The sequence below is a fragment of the Bombus huntii genome, chromosome 18 (genome assembly GCF_024542735.1).
Source record: "Bombus huntii isolate Logan2020A chromosome 18, iyBomHunt1.1, whole genome shotgun sequence".
Lineage (NCBI taxonomy): Eukaryota > Metazoa > Arthropoda > Insecta > Hymenoptera > Apidae > Bombus > Bombus huntii.
The window spans coordinates 94,033-116,589 of NC_066255.1; positions in this window are offsets into that span (position 1 = coordinate 94,033).

Genomic DNA, 22,557 nt, shown 5'->3' on the forward strand with positions numbered 1-22,557 from the left:
CTCGCTTATTACAAATCTTAAGCAATTACAACTATAATAAAATCTAGGCTAAGGTACTAGGGGATGTTCCCAAAATTTCCAAGGAAAGGCTTCGGCTTTCCTTTCATCTCCGACACGGCCATCCTGACTATCACACGTCCTCGGGTGTACCTTCGTCAACAAAACAAAAGGAAACAGGATTAGTATCATTGTGATTAGCATTCAAAGTGCCAGTTGCATTCTGCGTGCTTTCAGTCGGGTCGTAATGACATGACGGACCATTTTCGATTTCACACCCAAATGGGTCTCATCCTTCGAATCGCACATACTCTCAAAGTTCGTTACATAACCAGCTTCGTAACACGATCGCTGTCAACACTAGACCGCCTCCAGCCTCGTGACATTGTCACTGTCGGTACTAGACCAGCTCCAGCTTCGTGACATCGTCGCTGTCGGTACTAGACCAGCTCCAAATCCGTGACATTGTCGCTGTCGGTACTAGACCAGCTCCAGCTTCGTGACATCGTCGCTGTCGGTACTAGACCAGCTCCAAATCCGTGACATTGTCGCTGTCGGTACTAGACCAGCTCCAACCTCGTGACATTGTCGCTGTCGGTACTAAACCGGCTCCCAGCTTCGTGACATCGTCACTTCCAGTGCCTGACCGCACTGAACTCCATCCCATGGCCGCACCTGGGCTCATATAATTCTACGATCCTCTGGGATCGGGGTACTCACATCGCCATGGTCACTGTTCTCGTCATCACAACAGACATCCAACTCCGCAGGAATGCAACTATCCGGCATTTTCCTTAACCTGTCATGACTGCACTTGTATGACCTTTTCCCATCCAGTGTTTTCAAGGTATATCGGTCTCCTTCCAGGACCTCCGATATTACAAACGGACCCCTGAATTTTGGATCCAATTTTGTCTGGTTCCTTTCTTCATTTTGGCGTAGTACCAAATCACCGGGATTAAACCTAACTACTTTAGCTTTGGTTTTATCGAATCTCTCTTTGTCATACCTAGCACTAGTTTCCATCTCTTTTATTGCCTGTTGTCTTACACTGGAGATATCTATTTCTTTTTCCTCGATGTTATCAGGTAGTAATAAGTCATACGGTCTTGCTGCTCTACCAATCAATAACTCTAAAGGACTCGATTTGGTTACGCGGTTGATGGTGCAATTCAAAGCCAATTGCATCTCCCCGATCGCGTCTTGCCATGAACGCCCGGTCGTTTCTACCGTTGTGAACATATTTTTTAACGTGCTCATAACACGTTCTACTTGCCCATTGGCCCTACTTGCACCGGTCGCGATCAAATGAACTTTGATTTGTTTGCTTGCACAGAATTCTCGAAATTCCCGGCCCGTGAAACATCTACCCTGATCTGCTATTACCCGACAGGGACTACCGAACAAAAACACGGCGGACTTAAGTGCCTTGATAACGCTAAGCGAATCCAATTTGCGTGTGTGATGTAAGTGCACGAATTTCGTAAAGGCATCGATCAAGACGACGACATACTCTTTCGAGTCATTCTTGCCACTCAGCTTGCCCGTTATGTCCATGTGCACCGAATGCCACGGTATGCCGGTCTTAGGTATAGGATGCAGTTCAGCCTGTAGTTTACCTGAACTAGCCTTCGAAACTCTACAAGCATGGCAGTTCTCGACAAATTTGCGAACATACTTCGCCATTCCCTCGAACCAATAATACTCATAGAGCTTCTCGAGCGTTTTATCCCATCCTAAGTGCATAATTGACTGATGCACATGGTTGATGACGGACCATCTAAAACCTCTCGGAAAAATGGGTAAGCAAAGGGTTCTGCCCTTTCGTTGTATTTTACGGTAAAGTGTACCGGATCGCAGTTCGTAGGTATTCGCGATATCTTCCGCGAGCTCTTCGTTCTGCAATTTATTAACGATTTCGGAGATTTGCGGATCGCGACGTTGTTCCGCTAATAGCCAATCTTCGGAGATCTCGGCCAGATTAATCTCTTTCTCTGCGACCTTGTCTATCATACGGCGATTCAAGTCTACGGGGTTTCGCGAAAAGAAATCTACGTGGGCCATTCGTTTACCCTCTCGATACATGATGTCAAAATCGAATGTTTGCAAATAAGCCCACCACCTATAAACCCGGTCGTTTAAGTTTACTTTGTTGCTGGAGGCTTTCAAAGAATTACAGTCGGTAACTACTAAGAATTTCCGTCCATGTAAGTAGTGTCGGAAATGCTTGACGGCGCTTACTACTGCTAGTGTCTCCAGTTCGTACGAATGATACCTAGATTCCGCGGGACTGGTCCTTTTACTATAATATTCGATAACTCTGTTTTCCTTTTCGACTTTGTGCATTAAAATAGCTCCATACCCCTCCGAACTAGCGTCGGTATGTAGCTCTATGGGGCGATTGGGATCAAATATCATTAACACCGGCGCGTCGGTCAGAACGGAAATTATCTGTTGTCTTATCTTTTCGTGCCTGTCCGTCCAAGTTATGTGCTTGTTACTAGAAGTGAGTGCGTACAAGGGTTTCATCACTTGTGAAAATTTAGGAATAAATTTTCGGAAGTAAGAGGCCAAACCTATGAACTGCCTAAGCTGTGTGACGGTCGACGGTGCAGGTAAAGAATTCAAAGCTCGTATTTTTCCCGGGTTTGGACGAACTTCTCCGTTACGAATTACATATCCCAAATAAAGTACCGACGTTTTCAGAAAAGAACATTTAGCGAAATTGAAAGAAAATCCGGCGTTTACGAGAGTGTTTAGTACAGTGTGCAACCTTTCTAGAGCTTGATCTATCGAGTCGGCGATTATTAGAACGTCGTCCAAATAAACAACGACATACGAATATGCGAGGTCGCCTAAGGCCTTGAAAATGGCTCTCTGGAAATCGGCTGATGCATTTTTCAACCCAAACGGCATCGTCACGTATTCGTATTGACCGTCGGGGGTAACGAACGCAGTATATTCCGTCGAGTTAGGATGAATGGGAATCTGGTGAAATCCGCTAGCCATGTCCAGGCTAATGAAGTATCTCGCACTCTGCAATCTCGCGATTTGGTCAGCAATAAGGGGTAAGGGATACCGATCCGCGACCGTATTTTTATTCAGCGCTCGAAAGTCTACACGCAATCTGTCTGAGCCGTCCTTCTTCTTCACGAGTATCATAGGGCTCGCGAACGGCGAATTACTAGGTTTTACAATTTGTGCTTTCATTAATTCGTCTATTCTCTCGCGTACTATTCTTCGCTCTTCCTCGCTAAGCCTGTAAGGGCTTCTCTGCACGGTGACGTTGGGATCAATTAGCCGTATTTCCAACTGGCCCGTACTGACGCGAGTACGCGGGAAACCCGTAATGAATGATTCTTTAAATTTTTCGAGAACAGAGATTAATCGATCTATATCGTTACCGATCACATCAGTGTCAACCTCGTTAATGTTGACCGCATCTTCCGCGACTTTACCACAAGCGTTAACGACCTTTGTTTTACAAATAACGAGGCTATTTTGCGACGAGTGATATTTACGTCGAATCCCTGGCTCAAAATCTCGCGACCAATCATGATGTCGTATTTTAGGTAATCGTCAGCAAGGACATGAAAAACTATCTCCAATGTAAGACCGTTAATACAAACAGTGGACAAAATCTGAAATGTACTCTTAATACAATCCCGATCCCCCACATCACTACCACATCGGTTATTCTTTTACCCGAAAATTTCGAGGCTAGGGACTCTTTGATTAACGAACACTCGGCCCCAGAATCAAAGTAAAATGGATACGACTCACCCAGATGGCTTAATCTACCAGCCGGAGCTTCCACTACACATAAGTCGATCCGGCGTTCGTCAATGGAATCGTAGTTTCTTTTCCGCGATGATGGGCAATTAGGCGCGATATGTTCCTCCTCGTGGCATTTGAAGCAGGTCACCTTCGACGATGCGGCTGGTCGTTTTTCCTTCGGGTTTCGTATATCCTGCTCCTTCCCCGTTTGTGTTTGCAGGCGACACTCCGTTCTCCTATGTCCGAGAGCACCACAGCGGTAGCACTTAATCCGAGGAACTGATAGCCTGCTTCGTTTAGCTTCAGGTTCCGTTAGTGAATTTCTTGGCGAAAATGTCGGCTGATCGTTGTAAGGGAGAATCCTCATTTCATCATGAAATTGGTCCTCCGTCCTGATATTATTCGCGAGCGTTAGTCGCCGAAAGCGTCGATCTTGTGAACTCAGTATATAAAGGGCGAGGACATTGATCACTTCGGGCATCGTTAGATCTTGCAACTTCATCTGCAGCATGGAGCGGAGGCGACTACCGTACGCTCCCGGGGATTCAGTCTCCGACGGTCGTTCTCTGGATATCCTTATTAACGCCGAAGCGGCTGTCTCTCTGCCACCAAAACGCGAAAGAAATTGTTCCTTAAACGTTGCCCAGGTAAGCTTTCCACCGCGCACCATTTGTGAAAGCCAATGCGCAGCAGGACCCCTTAGGGCGCGATTTAGAGCGGAAAGTAACGCACTATCTTGCATCGGGTGGTCTTTCAAAATCAGATCAGCATGAGAGCACCACGCGGATGGATCGGCGCCCGTGTCGTGTAAAATTAAGGTAAAAATAAGGAACTTGTTAATTTCCGAAAAGGAGATTAAGTTCTTTTTATTTTTTTACTCAATTTATACAATTTTTTCGGTTCGCGATGATACACTTTCGATACTTGGATTAGTTAAGAATTTTTTTATTAGACTGACTGGATGATTTTGAAGGGAGCATTTATATTCTTCCATTCGTTGGAGTGGGAGAAGGTTTTGTTTATACTTAGTGTAAAATTCGGAGAACGGCTGGAGTGATCGAATGCCACTCAGGCGGCTGAGAACGGGTGCTGACCGGACGGTCACACGCGATAAGGCGTTCGGAATTTCGGTTTGTTATATACAGTTGCTCGAATTTCGTCTGTGACACCCGCGCCTTCGGGGTCACAACGTGGTAACGTTGCATCCTTAGATTCCGTACTCGGTCTTTGCTCCCCCGGTTTGTGCGCTAGCGTCTGAATTAACTCGCGCATAAGGACCATTTGCTCTTGTAGCACTTTAAACGGTTCTAATCCCACTTCTGATGTCGGGTCACGATTCGAATTTTGGGCGCGCGACGACTCTTCATGTGGACTAGCCATCGTTTCACAAAGCCGAGATTTTATTTACACGTATATACAGGTCTATCACTAAGCTTAACAAATAATAAGTACAGCTAATAATAAGTCTAACAAACACTAAGCCTAATGAATAATACGATCTACGAATAATTAAATTAAATAATACTATTAGCAATGTTTGAGTTCAAACGAATCCACGGTCACCGGGATAACTCCTTACTAAGCGAAACTAACTTAGACGCAAATGCGATCGTCGAAAATGCTCGATGTATCACTCTCCAAGGCAATCGCAAGAATGCCAGCCTCGTGGAGATTTTTCTCCCTGTACGATTGCATTTTGTTTTCTATACCCGTTTGGAAGCATCGAGAAGGTTCCAAACGGCGTTGCTAGGCACACTCGTTGGAAGCATCGAGAAAGTTCCAAACGCCGTTGCTAGGCAGTTTCTGCCTGGAGTTTTGATTACTAATACAATGTATGTCCCATTGCATCGGCACCTCCGAGGCAACATCACACGTGGCTCGGCCCGCTCTCGAGGCCGCATGCCGCCACAACCACATTTCTCGGAAAACACATACAACCACTCCAGACCTCCGTTAGATAAAACATCCATCCCGTGACCGTGGCTACGTTCAGCGACCGATTGTCACCTCGAACCCAATCTCGCTTATTACAAATCTTAAGCAATTACAACTATAATAAAATCTAGGCTAAGGTACTAGAGGATGTTCCCAAAATTTTCAAGGAAAGGCTTCGGCTTTCCTTTCATCTCCGACATATATATATATATATATATTTTAAATGTGTTATCTATTTTATGTTTGTTAAATATATGTATTTTTAATTTTATATTTCCCCCTTTTTTTAATTAATTATATATATATATGTCGGGTTTACATTAGAATTAGGGTTAGGGGCGTAAAGCGAATCTTCGTTTGGATTACACGTCGTCGCTATGCAATAGAGAAGACATTGGCTAGTGCAAATACGATTACCATAGAACCGGACAAGTAACCGTGGTTATTAGATACTCGAGAGACTAATGATAATGATCCTAGGTTCAATAACGAATCCGCGGACAACGGGACGGTAGTCGTACGCACTCGCAAAAAATCTAAGTCGGATTCTGTGTTAATATTCGCTGACCGTAAGGAGTTAATCCTTTTTTGTCGATGAGACCGCAAGAGAGAATGACTTTCCGTCCCGGTGATACCCCAGAGGAAAACTATAACGGGATGTGTCTAAGGACACGAGATCATCGGATTCGTCCGGGACATCCTACGTTCGGAAAGTAAGGGAAATTGACGTTGCTGCTAATTGGCCAATCTCCATATCGGTAGTTAGAAAAGGATGCTAGCTGCCCTTGAGGGAGGGTTGCTAGTGGGAGACGTCCTTCGTGGAAAATAGGTCTCTCCTGTCTTCCCGTAACTGGGACAAAGACTGTGTATCTGTTGAAGGATTTTAGGTAACTAGATATTAGTGTTTATGACGGTCCTCGGGCTAGCCGATCACGTGCTGTGGAGACGCGTCGGCATCTGGTAAACATCCTGCCCGTAGAATAGGATCTGCGTGTGGCGAGCTACGGGACAGAAACCGTTGGAATGTTTCCTGTCACGTGTCGCTACAAATCTTTCTTTTAAGGAGAGCTATAGGGTTACTCAATGCCTTTGTTAGATGGAGAGTTCGTCCCGTTGACCGCGGCCACGTTCGGCGACTAATTGTCGCTTTGAGCCCAAGCTCATTGTCACAAGTCTCAAACGAATACAATTGGGTAGAGTGACGGTAAATCGTTTAATTACAACTGTGGATTTTAATTACAATGTTTCTATGGATTTACCCGAGGTTTCAGAGGGAAGGCATCGGTGTCCTCTTATCTCCGACACGGCCATCCTGACTATCACACGTCCTCGGGTGTAGCTAAAATATTGGGTTTTCCCTATTATTAGATTTGGTACAATCAACATTATTTACAACTTAATCAAATGTCAAATAAACCAAGGGTCCAGTTCGACAGCAGGATTTTGCTAGAGGTTTCGGTAACAAAAATAAAAGGACAGAATTATTAACATTATGATTCGTGTTCGAAATATTAGTTGCATCCTGTGGTTTATCAGTTGGGTCGTAGTGGCGTGACAGACTATTTGCGATTTCGTACCCAGAAGAATCTTGATTTTGTAGATCGCACGACCGCACGGAGTTTCACTGGCGGTGCGTGGGAACATACGACCGATTGAGGTTCGTAACATTGCAGCTGGGTGTGCGTGCGAGTACACGACCGCTTCAGCTTCATGGCGTTGCCGCTAGCAGTGCATGTGAATACACGACCGCTTCGGCCTCCTGGCGTTGCCGCTAGCAGTGCATGTGAATACACGACCGCTTCGGCCTCCTGGCGTTGCCGCTAGCGGTGCATGTGAATACACGACCGCTTCGGCTTCCTGGCGTTGCGTTAATGACCCTCGGGGGTCGGGGTACTCATATCGCTAGGGTCACTGTCCTCGCCACCACTAACAACGTCCAAATCCGCAGGAATGCAACTATCTGGCATCCTTCTCAACCTGTCATGACTATACTTGTAAGAGCGTTTGCCGTCTAACGTTTTTAGAATATATCGGTCCCCCTCCAAAATCTCCGCTATCCTAAATGGACCCTTAAATTTCGGATCTAGTTTACATTGGTTTCTCTCTTCAATTTTCCGTAGCACAAAATCGCCGAGGTTGAACCTAACCACTTTCGCCTTAGTTTTATCAAATCTGTCTTTGTCGTACTTGGCACTAGCCTCTATATTTTTTATGGCTTGGCGCCTTACATCGGAGATATCTATTGTCTTTTCCTCTATATTGTCGGGTAGCGTCAAGCCGTATGGCCTTGCTGCTTTCCCGATCAGCAGTTCCAACGGGCTTGATTTAGTTACACGGTTGGTGGTGCAATTTAATGCCAATTGTATTTCCCCGATCGCGTCTTGCCAAGACCGCCCGGTGGTTTCTACCGTCGTGAACATATTTTTTAGCGTACTCATGGTACGCTCTACCTGTCCATTGGCTCTGCTAGCACCGGTTGCTATTAAGTGGAGTTTGATGTTCCTATCTTGGCAAAAATCTCGGAACTCTTTGCCCGTAAAGCATCTTCCTTGATCCGCTATTATCCGGCAGGGACAGCCGAATAAAAATATGGCGGACTTTAATGCTTTAATGGTATTTAAGGAATCTATCTTACGGGTATGGTACAAGTATACGAATTTGGTGAAGGCGTCGACTAACACAACGACATACTCCTTAGAGTCGTTTTTGCCGCTTAGTTTGCCCGTTATATCCACATGAATCGTATGCCAAGGTATGCTGGTCTTAGGTATAGGATGTAATTCCGCTTGTATTTTTCCTGAGCTTGCCTTTGAAACTCGACAAGCATGACAGTTCTCCACGAATTTGCGAACGTACTTCGCCATTCCTTCGAACCAGTAATACTCGTAGAGCTTCTCCAGCGTTTTATCCCACCCTAAGTGCATAATGGACTGGTGCACGTGGCTTATAACGGACCACCTAAGGCCTCGCGGGACAATGGGCAAGCAGAGAGTTCTGCCCTTTCTTTGTATTCTACGATGAAGGGTACCGGACCGTATTTCGTACGTGTTCGCGACGTCTTCCGCGAGCTCTTCGTTCCGTAATTTATTGGCGATCTCAGAAATCTGTGGGTCGCGACGTTGTTCCGCTAGTAGCTAGTCGCCGGAGATTTCGGCCAGGTTAATTTCCTTCTCGACAATTTTGCTGGTCACACGGTAATCTAAGTTTACGGGGTTCCGCGAGAAGAAATCTACGTGGGCCAGTCGTTTACCTTCCCGATACATAATGTCAAAGGTAAAATTTTGCAGGTAAGCCCACCACCTGCAGACCCTGTCATTTAAATGTACCTTATTACAGGATGCTTTCAAGGAATTGCAATCGGTGATAACAAGGAATTCTCGTCCGTGTAGATAGTGACGGAAATGCTTGACGGCGTTTACAACTGCTAAAGTTTCTAATTCGTACGAATGGTACCTAGATTCCGCGGGGCTCGTGCTTTTGCTGTAATACTCCACCACTCTATTTTTACCTTCGACCCTGTGCATTAAGATAGCCCCGTATCCCTCCGAACTGGCATCCGTATGTAATTCGATGGGGTAATTGGAGTCAAATATCATTAGCACCGGCGCGTCAGTCAGGACGGAGATTACCTTTTGTCTTATTTGTTCGTGCCTATCTGTCCAAGTTATATTCTTGCTACTAGACGTAAGTGCGTACAGGGGTTTCATTACTTGTGAAAATCTAGGAATGAATTTTCGGAAGTACGAGGCCAAACCTATGAACTGCCTAAGCTGTGTGACGGTCGACGGTGCAGATAAAGAACTCAGGGCTTGTATTTTACCCGGGTTTGGGCGGACTTTTCCATTATGAATTACATATCCCAAATAGAGTGTCGATGTCTTTAGGAAGGAACATTTCGAAAAGTTAAAGGAGAATCCGGCTTTTACGAGAGTATCTAACACGGTGTGCAATCTCTCTAGTGCTTGATCTATCGAGTCGGCAATAATTAAGACGTCGTCCAGGTAAACAACAACGTACGAATAAGCAAGGTCGCCTAAGGCCTTGAGAATGGCCCTCTGGAAAACGGAGGGTGCGTTTTTCAATCCAAACGGCATCGTTACGTATTCGTATTGACCGTCGGGGGTGACGAACGCGGTATACTCTGTCGAGTTCGGGTGGATGGGAATTTGATGAAACCCGCTGGCCATGTCCAGGCTAATGAAGTATCTCGCGTTTTGTAATCTCGCGATCTGATCTGCTATGAGGGGTAAGGGATATCGATCCGCGACGGTGTTTTTTATTTAGTGCTCGGAAATCTACGCATAATCTATCCGTGCCGTCCTTCTTTTTCACGAGTATCATGGGGCTCGCGAACGGCGAATTGCTAGGCCTTACGATCTTTGCTCTAATTAATTCGCCTATCCTCTCACGTACTATCCTGCGCTCTTCCTCGCTAAACCTGTAAGGGCTTCTTTGCACGGTGACGTTAGGATCAATTAGCCGTATTTCCAACTGGCCCGTACTTACGCGAGTACGCGGGAAGCCCGTAATGAATGATTCTTTGAAACCTTCGAGAACGGAAATCAATCGATCTTTATTGTTGCCAATCACGTCGGTGTCGACCTCGTTAATGTCGACCGCAACCTCCGCGACTTTACTACAAACGTTAACCGCCTTGCTCTTGCAAATATCAACGCTGTTTCGTGTAATGTTTACGTCGAAACCCTGGCTTAAAATTTCACGACCAATCATGATATCGTATCTTAGGTTGCTGTCCGCAAGGACGTGAAAAGTTATCTCCAATGTAAAACCGTTAATACCTACGGTGGACAGAATCTGAGACGTGCTTTTAATACAAGTGTTTCCTATTCCTCGCAGTGTTACTACGTGCGTCGTTCTTTTGCCGGACAATTTCGAGGCTGCGGACTCTTTAATTAGCGAACACTCGGCTCCAGAATCGAAATAGAATGGGAACGACTCACCCTGCTGACTTAATCTACCGGTAGGGGCTTCCACCACGCAGGTGTCACAGACGAAATTCGAGCAACTGTATATAACAAACCGAAATTCCGAACGCCTTATCGCGTGTGACCGTCCGGTCAGCACCCGTTCTCAGCCGCCTGAGTGGCATTCGATCACTCCAGCCGTTCTCCGAATTTTACACTAAGTATAAACAAAACCTTCTCCCACTCCAACGAATGGAAGAATATAAATGCTCCCTTCAAAATCATCCAGTCAGTCTAATAAAAAAATTCTTAACTAATCCAAGTATCGAAAGTGTATCATCGCGAACCGAAAAAATTGTATAAATTGAGTAAAAAAATAAAAAGAACTTAATCTCCTTTTCGGAAATTAACAAGTTCCTTATTTTTACCTTAATTTTACACGACACGGGCGCCGATCCATCCGCGTGGTGCTCTCATGCTGATCTGATTTTGAAAGACCACCCGATGCAAGATAGTGCGTTACTTTCCGCTCTAAATCGCGCCCTAAGGGGTCCTGCTGCGCATTGGCTTTCACAAATGGTGCGCGGTGGAAAGCTTACCTGGGCAACGTTTAAGGAACAATTTCTTTCGCGTTTTGGTGGCAGAGAGACAGCCGCTTCGGCGTTAATAAGGATATCCAGAGAACGACCGTCGGAGACTGAATCCCCGGGAGCGTACGGTAGTCGCCTCCGCTCCATGCTGCAGATGAAGTTGCAAGATCTAACGATGCCCGAAGTGATCAATGTCCTCGCCCTTTATATACTGAGTTCACAAGATCGACGCTTTCGGCGACTAACGCTCGCGAATAATATCAGGACGGAGGACCAATTTCATGATGAAATGAGGATTCTCCCTTACAACGATCAGCCGACATTTTCGCCAAGAAATTCACTAACGGAACCTGAAGCTAAACGAAGCAGGCTATCAGTTCCTCGGATTAAGTGCTACCGCTGTGGTGCTCTCGGACATAGGAGAACGGAGTGTCGCCTGCAAACACAAACGGGGAAGGAGCAGGATATACGAAACCCGAAGGAAAAACGACCAGCCGCATCGTCGAAGGTGACCTGCTTCAAATGCCACGAGGAGGAACATATCGCGCCTAATTGCCCATCATCGCGGAAAAGAAACTACGATTCCATTGACGAACGCCGGATCGACTTATGTGTAGTGGAAGCTCCGGCTGGTAGATTAAGCCATCTGGGTGAGTCGTATCCATTTTACTTTGATTCTGGGGCCGAGTGTTCGTTAATCAAAGAGTCCCTAGCCTCGAAATTTTCGGGTAAAAGAATAACCGATGTGGTAGTGATGTGGGGGATCGGGATTGTATTAAGAGTACATTTCAGATTTTGTCCACTGTTTGTATTAACGGTCTTACATTGGAGATAGTTTTTCATGTCCTTGCTGACGATTACCTAAAATACGACATCATGATTGGTCGCGAGATTTTGAGCCAGGGATTCGACGTAAATATCACTCGTCGCAAAATAGCCTCGTTATTTGTAAAACAAAGGTCGTTAACGCTTGTGGTAAAGTCGCGGAAGATGCGGTCAACATTAACGAGGTTGACACTGATGTGATCGGTAACGATATAGATCGATTAATCTCTGTTCTCGAAAAATTTAAAGAATCATTCATTACGGGTTTCCCGCGTACTCGCGTCAGTACGGGCCAGTTGGAAATACGGCTAATTGATCCCAACGTCACCGTGCAGAGAAGCCCTTACAGGCTTAGCGAGGAAGAGCGAAGAATAGTACGCGAGAGAATAGACGAATTAATGAAAGCACAAATTGTAAAACCTAGTAATTCGCCGTTCGCGAGCCCTATGATACTCGTGAAGAAGAAGGACGGCTCAGACAGATTGCGTGTAGACTTTCGAGCGCTGAATAAAAATACGGTCGCGGATCGGTATCCCTTACCCCTTATTGCTGACCAAATCGCGAGATTGCAGAGTGCGAGATACTTCATTAGCCTGGACATGGCTAGCGGATTTCACCAGATTCCCATTCATCCTAACTCGACGGAATATACTGCGTTCGTTACCCCCGACGGTCAATACGAATACGTGACGATGCCGTTTGGGTTGAAAAATGCATCAGCCGATTTCCAGAGAGCCATTTTCAAGGCCTTAGGCGACCTCGCATATAAATGCTCCCTTCAAAATCATCCAGTCAGTCTAATAAAAAAATTCTTAACTAATCCAAGTATCGAAAGTGTATCATCGCGAACCGAAAAAATTGTATAAATTGAGTAAAAAAATAAAAAGAACTTAATCTCCTTTTCGGAAATTAACAAGTTCCTTATTTTTTACCTTAATTTTACACGACATTTTTAGCGATCCTGCCAGGATCTATTCACTTCAGTGCAAACGAAATTACGATTTCGGCGTACGCGCATCATTGAAGATCGAAGGATCAACGGACCCAGTGCGAATCTTTGCTACTACGAAGCCCTGCAGCAACTTTCAACGTTCCACTACGGTGAAACTAGACGAGAGGACTACGGACAGCGCAGAGCAAGCCTACGAATAAGATTCGGAATCTAGAACCAGCCAGAGAGGAAACATCCCTGAGACTCCTCAACGGTCATAGCTACTACGGTAAGCTGAAAAATCTGGATTCATTTTCACGATACCGTGTGAGAAAACCCAGTTTCTCAAGCGCTTCGAGTCCAAATAGCAACAGTAGTTCAGACTCAATAAGCTCAATTAGAATCATGCCCACATCACGAAAAGACAAAGTCGAAACTATTGAAACCGTTTCTACAAACGGAGGTACGGACAATTCGATTCGTGCCATACTCGACGTGATACAAAAACAAATTGAAATTCTTGCGCAACGTGTAGAAGAGACACAACGGACGGCCGACAGTGAAAATAAGAAGCGTGCAGCGGAAATAGAACTATTAGGCAAAAATATCTCTAAAATAAAAATAGGACGCGACGCTACTACAGAACTAGGCTCCCTTATTACTATGGACGAATCTGTTGCCGCGAGAGATAGAACTTCCCCACCATGCGTTCCAATTCGAACAGAAGAAGGCAACCATCCCTCCTACGAAGACCGTCCACCGCAATTCGCCCCTCCGAGCTTACGGGCCAAAGACGCGATAGTATGTATTCCGCAATTAAACGGCGAAGACAATATCGGAGTAGAAGAATTCATACGCGAAGTACGCGAATTACGAGCCATGTGTAGCGAACCCACGCTACTATTAAAAATGATCAAAATCGGGAAAATCGCGGGTAAAGCCGCAATGGCCATCTGCAATATACCGATATACGAATACGGACACCTGTACGATGCCCTAAGACGAAACGTAGCCACCCAAGACTCTGTTAGAGAACATCAAGACCAGCTACGCGAAACGAGACAGCGTCACGACGAAAGTGTGCAAAATTATATCATCAGGTTCCGCAGAGCGCTCAATAAGTTACAATACAGTATAACGAACGAATACCGTGACGAAATTACTAGACGAGCTATGAACGACAGGATTTTAAAAGACTCCGTGATCGATTTTATCCGAGGCCTGAAAGGCGAAATAGGACAATTACTACTCGCCAATCCACCATACAATATCCTTGAAGCCGAAAAGAAAGCCACCGACATCGAGCGATTCTTCAGGGAAGATCGAAATCGACGACCAAAACCAATAGAACGATTACGACTTCCTGAGCAGCAACGACTAACAACCAATAATCCTAATCCGATCACTAAAAAACCAACTCCAACACCCAATCCAATGCCAAGAAGCTTCCGACAAACCGAACAAATACCACTTGCCCAAAGGACACAATTAAAATGCTTCAAATGCAACCAAATCGGACATGTCTCCAGTCAATGTAAAAATTTTCGAACACCCAGCCAATTTCCGAGACCACCAGCAGTCCACAATCTCGAGACACACAAGGAAGAAATAGAGGAACCAATAGACCAGACCTACGAATTAACGCCACAACAGGAAGACTACCCACAGTACTTTTACGATCCGACGGACAGCGACATAAATTCCTCATTGACAGCGGAGCAGGAATTAATATACTCAAGCGAAGATGCGTATTACGACCAAGAATAACAAAAGAACGGAAATTCTCGATGGGACACTCTAAATTTAAAACCAACAAACACGCTTTGATAAAACTATTTGGCAAAACTCTAGAATTTTTTGTGGTAGAAGACAACTTTCCAATTATAGAAGACGGCATACTCGGTTTGCCAGCCCTATCTAAATTCAAATTTGAACTCTCGAATCAACAATTAAAACTTGACAATAATATACTTTTATTGCAACAGGAAAACGACGTACCTCCAAAACAAGCAGTGTCAAAAACAGTCTACCTGGAAGGAAAACCGACAACGATATGCTTTATCAATGGTGGTGAGTGCCCAGCCAAAATGACTAATTTTATCGAAAATTCAAATACGTATGATCAAGTCTCCACGTTTAAAGGTTTAGTTAGACTTTCGCATATAGAGAAAACCCTCCGTGAACCAATCGAAAAGATATTGCTGTTCTACCTCGACGTATTCAATCTAGAGACCGACTTATTACCATGCACTAATCTTGCTAAACACACAATAACGTTAAAAGAAAATAAAATCATTAACACAAAATCTTACCGACCGCCTGAATGCCATAAAGAAGAAATCAAACGACAAATGGACGAAATGCTACAAAAGAACATTATAGAACCATCTGATTCTCCTTACAATTCACCAGTCTGGGTAGTACCAAAAAAGGCAGACGCCTCAGGGAAACAGAAATGGCGAATTGTAATAGACTTCAGAAAAATAAACGAACTAACTGACCAGGACGCATATCCATTACCTGACATAGACGACATACTATCCCAACTAGGCAACGCAAAATTCTTCTCAGCCCTCGATTTATCCTCCGGATTCCACCAAATCCCAATGGACATAGACTCTAAAAAGTACACAGCATTCTCCACACCACAAGGACACTATCATTACAATAGGATGCCATTCGGTTTAAAGAATGCACCTGCAACATTTCAACGCATGATGGATACCGCGCTAAGAGGACTCATAAATAAACATTGCTTCGTATATTTAGACGACATTATAATATTCGGACAGTCGATTGAAGAGCACAATAGCAACCTCGCGATAGTATTGCAACGCCTACGCGAACTCGGACTCAAAATACAGCCGGACAAATGCGAATTTCTCAAACCAGAATTAGAATATCTTGGACATATAGTAACCGCCGAAGGTGTAAAGCCAAATCCCAAAAAATTAGAAGCCGTTAGCAATTTCAAACAGCCACGTAATCCCACAGACATCAAATCGTTCTTAGGACTAGCAGGTTATTACCGTAAGTTCATCAGAAACTTTTCTAAGATCGCGAAACCATTGACCGAACTTACAAAAAAGGAGACACCATTTCATTGGACAGATAAAACCCAGGAAGCATTCCAGACATTAAAAAACAAACTCTGTTCATCACCCGTACTAAAATTCCCAGACTTTGCGAAACCATTCACATTAACGACTGACGCCAGTAACGAAGGTATAGGTGCAATCTTATCACAGGACGGACATCCATGTTGTTATATCTCGCGAACTCTAAACCCACCGGAACGAAACTATTCCACTACAGAAAAAGAACTTTTAGCAATAGTATGGGCCGTGAAACGCCTCCGACAATATCTGTTAGGACGGAAATTCCTCATCCGAACCGATCACCAAGCACTAAAATGGTTACAGAATTGCAAAGACCCCTCATCACGCTTGATGAGATGGCGATTAAAACTAGAAGAATACGAATACGACATAGAATACACGAAAGGAAAAGATAATACTGCAGCCGACGCACTATCTAGAATACATGTTCTGACCAGACGACGCGAAAATTTGAACATAGAACTCGATAAAAAAATATCACGATTGGGAAAAATCTACCGACGCGTTACCCAAAATTCTCAAAATGACTCCGAACCGTAAATCTTTCTATCAATTATCCAAAACAGAGCTAAGAAATTACGACAGAATCGAATGGTTAACTAAATTAAACGAAATTATTCATATAAACGAAAAGATAGGTATAGGCGACGACAGTTTCACAGAGACCGAAAAGAACGCGATTTTACTATTCCTGAACGACACCGTAAAAGAATTAAATTTTGCATGGGAACCAATTCAAACATATAGCGACGAAGAAATAGACGAATTATTGAAAGAAAATCACGATTTAGTAGGACACCCCGGTATACAAAAGACATACGACCGCATTCGTGAACGGCACAGAGTACCAGATTTGATGAAACGTATACAACAACATATAGAATCATGCGACACCTGCCAAACATCTAAAACTACACGTATCAGACCGCGCGAAGAACCTTGTATCACCGACACACCCCTCGAACCAAACGATAAAATTGCTATGGACTTATTAGGCCCACTGAAAAAGACGAAAAAAGGCAATCAGTACATTCTATCCATACATGACGAATTGACAAAATACTTAATACTCGTACCACTAAAAACTCAGCAAACGGAAACAATTTGGAACGCACTCTTGAATCATTACATTTACATCTTTTCCGCTCCAAAAAAGATATTAACTGACCGCGGACAGAATTTTATATCTAGTTTAATGCAACAGTACGAAGACGCGTTCAAAATCAAACATATCAAAACGACATCCTTCCACCCACAAAGTAACGGATCGTTAGAACGGACACACGCAGTAATAACAGACATGTTAAAATCGATACAGCGAAATTCGGATGAAGAATGGGACGATCAACTTAACTTTGTATGCCTTGCATATAACACAATGATACACGACTCTACTGGTTACACGCCATTCGAACTCACATTCGGACACCAAGCCAATCTTCCCTCCACAATATCCAAGAATCCCCAACGCACGTACGCAGACGAAGTCACGTTCCGCAAAAAGGAATGGGACTCTAGACTCCGACACGCTCGCGAAACATTGATCAAAAGTAAACAGCGATATCAGCGCGATCAAAAACGTAAAATTATAAAACCTCAATCAGTTTTCAAAGAAGGAGACTCTGTTTTAATACATAACGATCATAAAAGGCATAAACTTGATGTGGAATGGTTAGGACCGTACACGATTGATAAAGTATGTACTCCATACTATCTGATTCAAGACAAAAAGATACACGGTAATCGTTTAAAACCTTACTTTCCAGGTCGACGCTCCTCTTTGCCGGAATAGTATCCGCGCAAATAAATATTACACCATTAGAAGGAAACTCTGTATTCGTAGAAAACATAGGAAAAGGATATTTATACAGCGACACTGCCAATGTAATAGTAGGATTAGACACTAGCGACATATACGAACAGATAAGCGCAATAGAATCATATAAATTAACAATAGACTCACGTGCAATCAGCAAACAATACGTCGAAGAGTTAGGCGGATTACAAAATCGCATCAATAACCTAAAACAACTCGCAAAACACTTGAAAGCGTTAACACATACCCGGAGCACACGAGGTTTGCTTAACATCATAGGTTCCGTATCGAAAAGTCTGTTCGGGACTCTCGACGATGATGATCTTACGCTCATAAACAAAAATATGGACAAACTATTCGATGATAATAATAAAATCAAGACCATAATAGCTAATCAAACATCACTTATTAGAAAAATTGTAAACTCAGAAAACCTAAACCACTTAGAGAGATCATATAGTGATATATTAAAATTACAACAGCAGGCAAATATCAATAGATCTATGCTTAAGATGATCATGAAAGTCGACACCGCGATGCAAACTTTACACTTCCAATTAGATGAAATACTTAACGTCATGATATTAGGCAAACAAGGAATAATTAGTCCACAAATACTTGACCCCAATGAATTCATAGAAAATTACGCCAAGACAATAGGTAGCCAGATGTACAACACCGCGATTTCTGCCAAAACCGAACATTTTCAATTCATACTCGACATCAGTGATCTTAAAATCTTCACAATAGATGACAAAATATTTTTCAAGATCATAGTACCTTTAGTCTCTAACACAGAATGGAACATATTACAAGTATATCCTATCCCGAGTAAAAGAAATGGAGTATTTTTGGCTCCAGTAGTCGAACATCAGATATATTTAACTTCAGGTCTTTCATTTATAAACGCTGATATCGAGTATTTCAACAAACTTTGTAAGAATCGAGCCGGAACCACTATATGCAAACAAACACTACCAATCCATGACAGAAATTCAAGAACCGATTGTCGCAGCGAAATAATAAATTTCAAACCACACATTGAACATTGTCAAATAACTGTACTTAAGATTGAAGACATTAGCTTTATACCGCTCAAAACTAGCAACTGTTACATTGCGATACCAGCAAATCCGATAGAAATAGACACAATTTGCCAAACGAAACATACCTTACAAAAACTTGACAAGCCTTCCATCATAAGAGATAACACTTCTTGCGATATATTGTACAAAGACGAACACATGCGTATAGGCGAAACAAAAAACGAAGTCATATACGAAATCAAAACAAAAACCCTAGCGCTCAAAACAAACGATAGTTTCACTCATCTATTAGATAAACTCGAGCGAGCACCGAAAATAATAGATAATTTACAAGGCTATAAAACAACGATCGATAAAATAGGCGACGAGATAGAAACTCTTAATTTCGAACACAGAATTAAAAATATACAGTATTGGGGACTAACCACGCTCCAGATATTAGGGTACATAGCATTAGGCATACTAGGTATATATGGATTAAACAAAATAGGGGTATTCAAATGCATCAGGAAATGTATACCGAACAAATTATGTATCAATTTATTTTGCTGCCGAAATGAAACTGTAATCAACAGCCACAATGCGACAGCCCCACCAGTGCCACTCACCCTGGGCTCAACACCCAACATCTATATTCCAACCAACACATACCACTCAGATGAAGAGGAGGAATCAGCTGTAATTTTCAAGCCACGTCAAGTCCGATTTCACAAAAGTCTTCTGAAGAAAACTTGAGGGATCAAGTTCAATCTAAGAAGGGGGGAATATCACAGACGAAATTCGAGCAACTGTATATAACAAACCGAAATTTCGAACGCCTTATCGCGTGTGACCGTCCGGTCAGCACCCGTTCTCAGCCGCCTGAGTGGCATTCGATCACTCCAGCCGTTCTCCGAATTTTACACTAAGTATAAACAAAACCTTCTCCCACTCCAACGAATGGAAGAATATAAATGCTCCCTTCAAAATCATCCAGTCAGTCTAATAAAAAAATTCTTAACTAATCCAAGTATCGAAAGTGTATCATCGCGAACCGAAAAAATTGTATAAATTGAGTAAAAAAATAAAAAGAACTTAATCTCCTTTTCGGAAATTAACAAGTTCCTTATTTTTTACCTTAATTTTACACGACACAGGCATCGACACGATGCTCTTCCTCGGGACGGCGTTTCCCTTCTCGCAGCAGCGGGCAATACGGCGCGATGTGTCCTGGCTTATGGCATTTGAAGCACGATGTTTTTGGCGATGCGGCCGGTCGGCTCTTCTCCAGGCGTCGGGGGTCCTTCTTCGACTCCAACCTCATCTTTTTGCGGCATTCAGATATCGTATGTCCATATGCACCGCAGTGGTGGCATTTTTCCCGGGGGGTGGGTGACCCGCTTCGTTTATTTCCGGGGCCCGATGATGGTCTCCGTGGCGGAGATGTCCGCCTCTCCTCGTAGAGGAAAGGCTTCATTTCTTTTTGAAATTGTTTCACCGACTTGATATATCGCCCGTGAGTGCTAGTCGTCTAAAGCGTCTATCGCGTAAGCCCATTAGATAGAGAACGGTGGCGGTAGCTACTTCCTCCATTGTCGAATTTCGCCACTTCGAATACAGGAGGGAGATAAGACGGTTTCCGTACGCCCATGATGATTCGTTCTCCCGCTGTAGTTCCTTGGATACTTTGATTAACGATGAAGCTGCTGTTTCTTGGCCACCGAATTGCGCGGTGAATTGTTCTTTAAAAGCTGGCCATGTGATCTCTTCGCCATCCATTATCTGCGTAAGCCAATACGCTGCCGGACCCTCCAGGGCGCGGTTCAACGCAGAATATAGCGCAGTGTTCTTCAGAGGGTGATCTCTCATAAGAAGGCTAACGGCTGCGCACCAGGCGACTGGATCTGCGTTCTCGGCTTCGGGGTTAAAGCGTGGTAACGTTACCCTGGCTACTAAGTGTCCCTTCTTCCCCGTTAGCGATCGGATTAGCTCACGTACGATGCTCTTATGATCCCGCATCGACAACGTATGTTCGGATCCCACTTCTGATGTCGTGTCGAATACCGAGTCTGGGCCCGAGTCGTCCTCGTGGCGGGGGCTTGGGACAGGTAAGGATTCCTCACTGAAGCTATCCATGTTTCCTTTTACACTGAGGTTATTTTTATTAACACACACAAAATTGTTACAGAGTTGACACAAACTCACAATGACCATACACTCGCGATGCTAGTGACAATGGTCTTAGGTTCGATAACGAGTCAGCGGACAACGGGACGGTAATCGTACGCACTCGCACAAATCTAAGTCGGATTCTGTATTGATATTCACTGGCCGTAAGGCGTTAGACTTTTCTGTCGGTGAGGTCGCAAGAGAGAATGACTTTCCGTCCCGGTGATACCCCAGAGGAAAACTATGACGGGGTGTGTCTAAGGACACGAGATCATCGGATTCGTCCGGGACATCCTACGTTCGGAAAGTAAGGGAAATTGACGTTGCTGCTAATTGGCCAATCTCCATATCGGTAGTTAGAAAAGGATGCTAGCTGCCCTTGAGGGAGGGTTGCTAGTGGGAGACGTCCTTCGTGGAAAATAGGTCTCTCCTGTCTTCCCGTAACTGGGACAAAAACTGTGTATCTGTTGAAGGATTTTAGGTAACTAGATATTAGTGTTTATGACGGTCCTCGGGCTAGCCGATCACGTGCTGTGGAGACGCGTCGGCATCTGGTAAACATCCTGCCCGGAGAATAGGATCTGCGTGTGGCGAGCTACGGGACAGAAACCGTTGGAATGTTTCCTCTCACGTGTCGCTACAAATCTTTCTTTTAAGGAGAGCTATAGGGTTACTCAATGCCTTTGTTAGATGGAGAGTTCGTCCCGTTGACCGCGGCCACGTTCGGCGACTAATTGTCGCCTTGAGCCCAAGCTCATTGTCACAAGTCTCAAACGAATACAATTGGGTAGAGTGACGGGTAAATCGTTTAATTACAACTGTGGATTTTAATTACAATGTTTCTATGGATTTACCCGAGGTTTCAGAGGGAAGGCATCGGTGTCCTCTTATCTCCGACATATATATAAAGGTAATAATCTAGGCAATTCCACATTCAAATAAAAATCCGTTCAACGAGGACAAATATTTATTGTTCCCAGCTTTAATCCTCTCCCGTGCCAGTATCCCTGCACATAGCAGGTTAGCCGAAAAGTGGAATTCGTTTACCAGTTGCATTAAGCGTCAGTTAACGCTACCCATTAAACGTAAAAAATAATAAAAATAAAATATTTTGAAATGGTCCTTAGACTATTTCTGGTGGCAGCAACTACCGTATTAATTAGAATTCTAAATCAGTATTACATACACAATAATATCATTTCAATTTATTTCCCTTCAGATTAAATTCAAACTCAAACACAAAAAAAAATTTTCAGTAAAATTTAAATTTAAAATTTGATTGATTTAAACAAACAAATACGTAACACGAGCTGTTGGGCTTGTTTCGACGCTGAAACGGTAGTGCATTACACATGTAGTGTAAAATGGAGTTCAACGAGCGCTTAAACGTCGAAATAACTCCAACGGGAAGTAAATGACAGTTAGTTTTCGTCAAAATCGACGAAATC